Source organism: Aegilops tauschii, chromosome 1 (assembly GCF_002575655.3).
Source record: "Aegilops tauschii subsp. strangulata cultivar AL8/78 chromosome 1, Aet v6.0, whole genome shotgun sequence".
In the NCBI taxonomy this organism is placed as follows: Eukaryota; Viridiplantae; Streptophyta; class Magnoliopsida; order Poales; family Poaceae; genus Aegilops; species Aegilops tauschii.
Window position 1 is genome coordinate 450,411,193 of NC_053035.3, and position 7,763 is coordinate 450,418,955.

Here is a 7,763-nt window from a genome sequence, read left to right on the forward strand (position 1 = left end):
GACGGCATCACGGTAACTAAGCCTCTCGGCCGATGACTTCATCTCCTTGCCTTTGACTGGGCATCCTTGATGCCCTACATGTTTTCGCAGGGCGCCACCGATGTTCCTTGCACTCTCCTGCACTTCGTGGGTGGCGAGTTGGTCGATGTCGCCAAGGGCAGAATCGTTCAACCGTGCAACCGCGTGTTCCACGGTAATCCGATGCCACCCACCTTCTATAGGGTTGAACTGGTTCGGGTACTGCCAGGCTGCGACGAGTTGTTACCTCCGATTCGACCCGCTGGGGCCGACGAAGATGATGTGATGACCCTCAGCGCCTGTGTAAGCTGGCCCCTGCTTTGGCCGAAGAGCCAGATTCGTTTGGGGGCGGGGGACACCACCCCACAGACAAGACCGCCAGTCGTGCCAGCGCCAAGCCATGGCAAGAACGCCGCAACGCTACCGGACCTGCCGGACATCCCTATGGCACAGGATCCGAACATGCATATGGCACAGGATCCGGACGACGACGACAACGACGACGGTACATTTACCAACGTCGATAAGTACTTTGCCGAACATGGGTATGGTGACGAGTTCTGCGGGCCTCCTTCTCAAGAACCCAACCCTCAAAAAGACGACCGCGATCTAGCTGGTACGACGGAGAAACCCAATTGCAACAGGCGTCGTCTGGCGTTCAGTTCTCAGGAGACGCCTCCAGCTGCCGCCTTCACCGCGCCTCAGATAGCTGAGGTGCCAAATATTATCAGCCCCAACACGCTCAAGAAGGCGGTCTGTGAGCAGAACTCGATCCCATTACAGCAGATCAAGAAGAAGGGACGGAAACGAAAGACTAACAAGGGCGCCAGTGCGAGCCAACCGGCACCGAGTACGATCCGTGCTCAGGACGGACCACCTTCACCTAAGGATATCTCGAGGAGGGTGCATGTGGCGGGTAGGCCGATGCTACCGACAAATATGCTCAATGCTGCAACCGGTGCTATGCGGAGTCTGCATGACAGTGTTCTTTCTTTGGAGAAGCGGCATCTCAGAGAGAATGATCTGGCATACCCGGTTTTCGTGGCCAAGGTGCCAGAGGGCAAGGGCTTTGTGGATAGCGCCGTCGGGGGTACGATCGTCCTGCGATTTGATGACATCTTTGCTATGCTTAACCTTCATCCGCTGCACTACACCTTCGTTCGGCTGTTTTCGCTGAGTATGGAGATGCGGATCATTAGAGACAAGACCCCGGACATTGTGATAGTCGACCCCTTCTACATGCGTGCCAAGTTCTGGGACAGTGCTGGGGACCGGCAAGTCGCGAGTTCACACCTCGAAGGCGTCATTCTGGCAAACCCAGATAAGGATAACTTCCTCGTGCCTTACTTTCCCGAGTAAGTCATCTCCTAACCGCCCCATAACATATGATTTCTTAGATTTCGATCGTTCTTTTTTTTCTAACATTCCGTGTTCTGTGCAGTGACACACATTTCACACTCATCCTCTTAAGCCCGAAATATTCCATGGCCACGTATCTCAACCCGGACCGTGACTCCAAGATAGACTACACAAATATCAAGAAAGTTCTTGATGATGCTCTCCCCGGCTACGCCGCATCTGGAGGCACCTTTAAGAGGCCAGTTCGTAGGTACGGCAGGCACGTGTTCACCCACAATATGACGTTCCCCTGTGTCAAGCAGCCGCCTGGCGGTCAGAAGGATGCCTACTACGCCCTCCATCACATGCGGGCGATCGTGCGGGACCATAATCACCTTCTGCTACCAAATAATCTCAAAGATTGGGCCGCAAGCGTGGGGGCAATCCAGGACGCGGACATCCGACAAGAATTCTTTCGCATCCAGTCGGAGTTTGCAGAAATCATCCATCAAGATGTCCTTCGTACCTCGGGGCAGTTCTACCTCAAATTTCAACCGTCCAACAGCGAGATAGACACAACGCTACAAATGCAGGCTGACAACGCCCGCGACTTCATGACCATCACGACAGACGGCGGCTTCATCCACGCTCCGATCCCATGAGTCGAGTCGAAAGTTGTGCTGCTATGTGTAGTTCTGAAACATTCATTAGCTCATGTTGTAATTAAACTGTAGTGAACTTGTATGTCTCTTTGGTTTGGACAGTCGTTCAACTTAGATGTAATCGATGCTATTTGTTAGTAGGACCATGAATCGTGCTATTAATGTCTTGCTTTTCTCTTCCGATCCTTTTGTTGCATACTTATATATTGCTTATGTATTGTCTGTTGTTTGGCTAGTGCATAGAGATGCCGTCGCATGTCGTGTACAAGGGTAAGGTTCCCGGAGTCTATGACGACTGGGAGGAGTGTCGGAGACAGGTTCACCGTTTCAGCGGTAACAGTTACAAAGGGTACACCACTAGGGCGGAGGCGGAATCTAGATACGCGCGCTATCTAGCAGGAGAGAGGAGGGAGCGTTGGAGGAACCAGATGAAGACCAGTTTCATCGCGATGATGCTTATCGTGATGACCGCATCTCTCTTCTATGTGATGGTAGTTTAGATGATCGATATCGACTTGTAATGTGAAGACAAACTCGCTACTCGCGGTCTCGAGACTTGTAATGTTCTATCTTCGTTCGGTCTTTTGAATTCGGAGACTAATATGATGAATTGTATTCGGAGACTAATCTTCTATTGTATTCGATGAATCTGCTGTTGCTGTGTCCTGCTGCTTATTTTCTGTCCAATAATATATTTTGTAATCTGTGCAAAAATCAAAAAAGAAAAAATATCCCTAATATACATACTAATGGCGCATCACGCCAACATGCGCCATTAGTATGCCAAAGGATACTAATGGCGCATCCCAGAGCAGTGCGCCATTAAGCAGTGCGCCATTAGTATGCCGAAGGATACTAATGGCGCATCACACTGCAGTGCGCCATTAGTATGGCAAAGCACATGGGTATATATGGCCCCCTGGGAGGCATACTAATGGCGCACCGTGGCCTATACTAATGGCGCACTGCCCGGTGCGCCATTAGAGTACCAGATACTAATGGCGCACCAGCGGTGCGCCATTAGTAAAAATTACTAGTGGCGTGATGCTAGTGGCGCACCAGTAGTGCGCCATTAGTAGGCAAAACTGGTGCGCCACTAGTAAGCCTTTTTCTAGTAGTGTGGTAACTTCTCTGGAGTCTTCAGAGAAGGACCGAATCTGTATTGCCTCCCGCCTCTGGCAGCTGTACTGCTAGACGCCGGCAGAGCAGACGGAGCGGCTGTGGCTGTCTTCTTTCCTTGCTTACGAGGCGGAGGAGAAGGACTACGACGCGCCGGAGCAGCCGCATCGGCGGCGGGTCTCTTCCGCCCTTGCTGACGAGGCGGAGAAGGAGGAGGCTGGCTGCTCTGGCGCGCCGGCGCTGGCGGAGAAGGTGGCAGAGTGCCGCCACGCGCCGGAGAAGGAGGCTGAGTGCCCTGATCACTCGCCGGAGGAGGAGGCGGAGGAGGAGGCGGAGTGCCCTTACTCGCCGGAGCCGTCCAGTTCGGAAGCTTGATGAGCTCCTTCCGCCATAGGCATGGAGTCTTCAGAGCTAAACCCAGCCGAGTCTCCCCTTAACCGGTAGGGTGGTCAAGCCGGAGCTCCTCAAATCCCTCCGTTATTTCATCCACCATCACCCTAGCATATCCTTCTGGAATCGGCCGGCAGTGGTAGGTTGCGTCAAGTTCAGTAGGTAAAACAGAGGCAACAGCCGCCTTGACTTTCAAGTTCTGCCATTCCTCCATAAGGTGGCAATGTTGAGACTCCGTGATAGCATCCACGGGGTAGCTAGCAGGAGCCGCATGCTCCAGCTGAGGCAGCTCGGTGGAAGCCACGCTGCTTCTCCGCTGAGATGGCGGTGAAGCTTCGGGGGCAGTTTCGGCATCTCGATTGCCGTCTCGTTCCTCTAGCGCTTGAACCCTTTCGTGCAGCTTCTGAATTTGGATCTGCTCCACTTTTTTCCTCCTCTCCTGGGTTTTGTAACCGCCCGCGTCCGGAAAACCAGCCTTCCACGGAACGGAGCCTGGCGTGCCTCGTGTCCGTCCAGGGTGCTCAGGATTCCCGAGGGCCATTGTGAGCTCGTCGTTCTCTCTGTCTGGAACGAACGTCCCTTGCAGCGCTGCATCGATATAGTGCTTAAGCTTCTTGACGGGTATTGCAAGTTGCTCGTCCGTCCAACGAAACCTCCCTGATACAGGGTCCAAGGTTCCGCCAGCCCCGAAGAACCAAGTCCGGCAACGGTCTGGCCAGTTCATTGTCTCTGGTTCGATCCCTTTATCAAGCAGATCCCTCTCAGACTTGGCCCACTTAGGCCGGGCTTTGAGGTAGCCACCTGACCCCGTGCGATGGTGAAGCTTCTTCTTCGTAGCATTCTTCTTGTTTGTCGTTGACATCTTCTTACTCTTTTCCGATGTCTTGTGGGCCACAAATTCGGGCCAGTGATCTCTGATCTTCTCATACCGGCCGAAGAATTCTGGTGTCTCTTCTTTGTCGACAAACGTTTTCAGCTCATTCTTCCACCTCCTGAATAGGTCTGCCATCTTCTTAAGAGCATGAGACTTGATTAATTGCTCTTTAACTGGCTTCTCCGGATCCTCCTCTGGCGGTAGGGTGAAATTTGCCTTCAGCTCAGTCCAAAGATCATCTTTCTGCATATCATTGACATAAGACACCTCAAGGTCTTCCTTCTTAGGCTTATACCATTGGTGGATGCTGATCGGGATCTTGTCCCTAACTAGAACCCTGCACTAAGCAGCAAAAGCATCCTTTGTCCGGAGGGGTTCAATCGGTTGGCCGTCGCGCGCGATTGCTGTGATCTCAAACCTTTCATCCGAGCGCAACTTTCTCTTCGGGCCTTGTCTCTTTACCGCAGTTGTGCTCGATCCGGAGGGCTAGAAAAAAGAAGAAAGACGAGTGTTAATTAATATGTGTACATACCAAAACAATGAATGCATCAATTAGCTAGTCAGCACAGGCTTAACTAATATATTTACCTGGCCGGACTCTGTTCGGTCACCGGAGCCGTCAACACGGGCTCCTTCTTGCACCAGCATTGGGTCACCGGAGCCATCATAATCATGTCTTTCCTCCTCCACTCTTCGATCACCGTAGCCTGCTTCTTCACCCTGTTCTTCCAGACCATCATTGTCGTTAAGATACGACAAGATATCACCTCCGGCAAAGATTATGTCCCGCAACACCTCTTCTGCTTGCTCATCTCGTCCGTGCTCCATTGTTTCTGCAAATATTACAACATGGCAATTATTACACAAACATGACAGCAGGTGGATATATTAGTGCAAACGTAGACCTAGCTTATTCCGGGTTTGGGGTGGCCTAGGCAACGCTTCAAGGGTAGGGGCGCGGCGGGAGGGGGTAGGAGACCGACATCGTTTTTTTCTAGGGTTTGGGTGTCCTCGAGAGTTTTGGTCGAGCGAGAGGGCCGGGGGGTGCTCCCGTGGTATAAGTTATCACGGTCGAGAGGGGGTATACATATCGACCGTCCATCATGTCGAAGTTATCTGGGAGGGAGTTATATATATCAACAACGACGACATACATACACGGGAAAATAATGTTATCGCGGAGGGGGTATGCGACCCCCCCACGTGTTGAAGTTATCGGGAGGGGGTTTTATATCGACAACGATGACATACATACACGGGAAAATAATGTTATCGAGGAGGGGGTATATCGACCCCCCTCGTGTTGAAGTTATCGGGAGGGGGTAGTATCGACAACGACAACATACATACACGGGAAAATAATGTTATCGGGGAGGGGGTATATCGACCCCCCCCCCCCCACGTGTTGAAGTTATCAGGAGGGGGTTATATCGACAACGACGACATATATACACGGGAAAATAATGTTATCGGGGAGGGGGTATATCGACCCCCCCTCGTGTTGAAGTTATCCCCCCTCGTGTTGAAATTATCGGGAGGGGTATATATCGACGACGACAGACCCGATAAAACATAAGAAAACGAAGAAGAAATAAAGAGAGGAGAGAAGAAGAAAGGAATAGAGGAGAGGATTGAAGAAAAAAAAAAGAGGAGAAGAAGAAAGGAATAGAGCAGAAGAAGGAAAAATAGAATATTTTCTATTTTTTCTTCTTCTCCTCTATTCCTTTCTTCTTCTCCTCTTCTTTTTCTTCTTTTTTCCTCTTTTTATTTATTTCTCCTCTTCTTCCTCTCCTCTTCTTCTTTCTTTCCTCTGCTTATTTTCTTCTTTCCTATCCTTCTTTTCCTTCTTCTTCCCTTCCTAGCTAGATATATAAAACTTTTCTAAAATTGTAACTTTTGCATATATAAAACTTTTCCATGTGGATCATCATTTCTCATATATATCGAATATATATCCATTGTCATATATAAAAACTTTCTATATATGAACAAAAAACTTTCTATGAACAAAAAAACATTTTTGACAAATATATTCATACATTTTGAACATCAACATACATACAAATTTTTTTTTGTTCACATATACATTATAGCCATATACACATATACATCACATATGAACAAAAAAATTAAACTAATAAAAAAACATATAGCCACATATGAAAAAAAACATATAGCCACATACATACACATATACATTATATATATATGATCAAAAAACAATTAACTAATAAAAAAATAGAGCCGGGGCGGCGGCTCTCACAGCGGGGGCGGCTAGGATGATGGCGACGGCGGGGCGGCGAGGGCGCCGGCGCGCGGGGGCAGGACGGGGCGGGTGCGGCGAGGGCGCCGGCGAGCACGCGTGGGCCGGACAGGGGGGCTCGGGGCGCCGAGGCTGCGCGCGCGAGCAGGGGAGCACGAGGCGGGGCGGCGCGTGGGGGCAGGGCGACTGCTAGATGAAAAGTGAAAATTTCTAAGTGTTTGCTATATATACATGAAGCATTGGTCCCGGTTCGTGCCACCAACCGGGACCAATGCCCCCTTTAGTCCCGGTTGGTGCCACCAACCGGGACCAAAGGTGCCTTTTCAGCAGCCCAAAGGGCGGGAAGCGGCGGCCTTTGGTCCCGGTTGGTGGCACCAACCGGGACTAAAGGGGGGGCATTGGTCCCGGTTGGTGCCACCAACCGGGACCAAAGGCCTTGCGCTGCCCCCGGCTAAAAGTTTAGTCCCACCTCGCTAGTTGAGAGGGGCTCGGAGTGGTTAATAAGCCCCACTGCGGCTGCCCACTCGAGCTCCTCTCAAATGCAGGCTTACGGGCCTTATGTCACACTGTGCTGTCTGTGGGCCTATTGGGCCTTCTGCGGGCCTGAATCCTGGCCCAGGTTGGGTTTCTAGTCGTATTCAGGCCGTGGTGGCCCAATAGGTGGCAGTTTTTTAAAAAATAATCCAGTTTTTTGGTTCTGTTTTTTGCATTATTTATTTTCTTTTGTTTTTTGCTTTATTTTTTAATTCTTTTTGCTTTTAGGTCAGCAAAATTATAAACTATCTGTTAGTGCCATTAGTTTTAGAAAAAATATAAACTTTCTATTAGTGCCATTAGTTCTTTATGAAAATTCTTTTTGCTGTATTTAGTTTTTTTGTTTTCTTTTTTGCTATATTTATTTTGTTTTGTTTCTACTTACAACAAAAAACTTATTTATTTTATTTTATTTTGTTTCTAATTACTTATTTATTTTACTTTATGATAATTCTTTCTGCTATTAAAGTTTCTATCAAAAAAAGTTCTTTATGAAAATTCTTTTTGCTTTTAATGATTAAAAATAAAAAAGAGGCGCAATGCGCGTTGATTTGCTTCAAGCCTT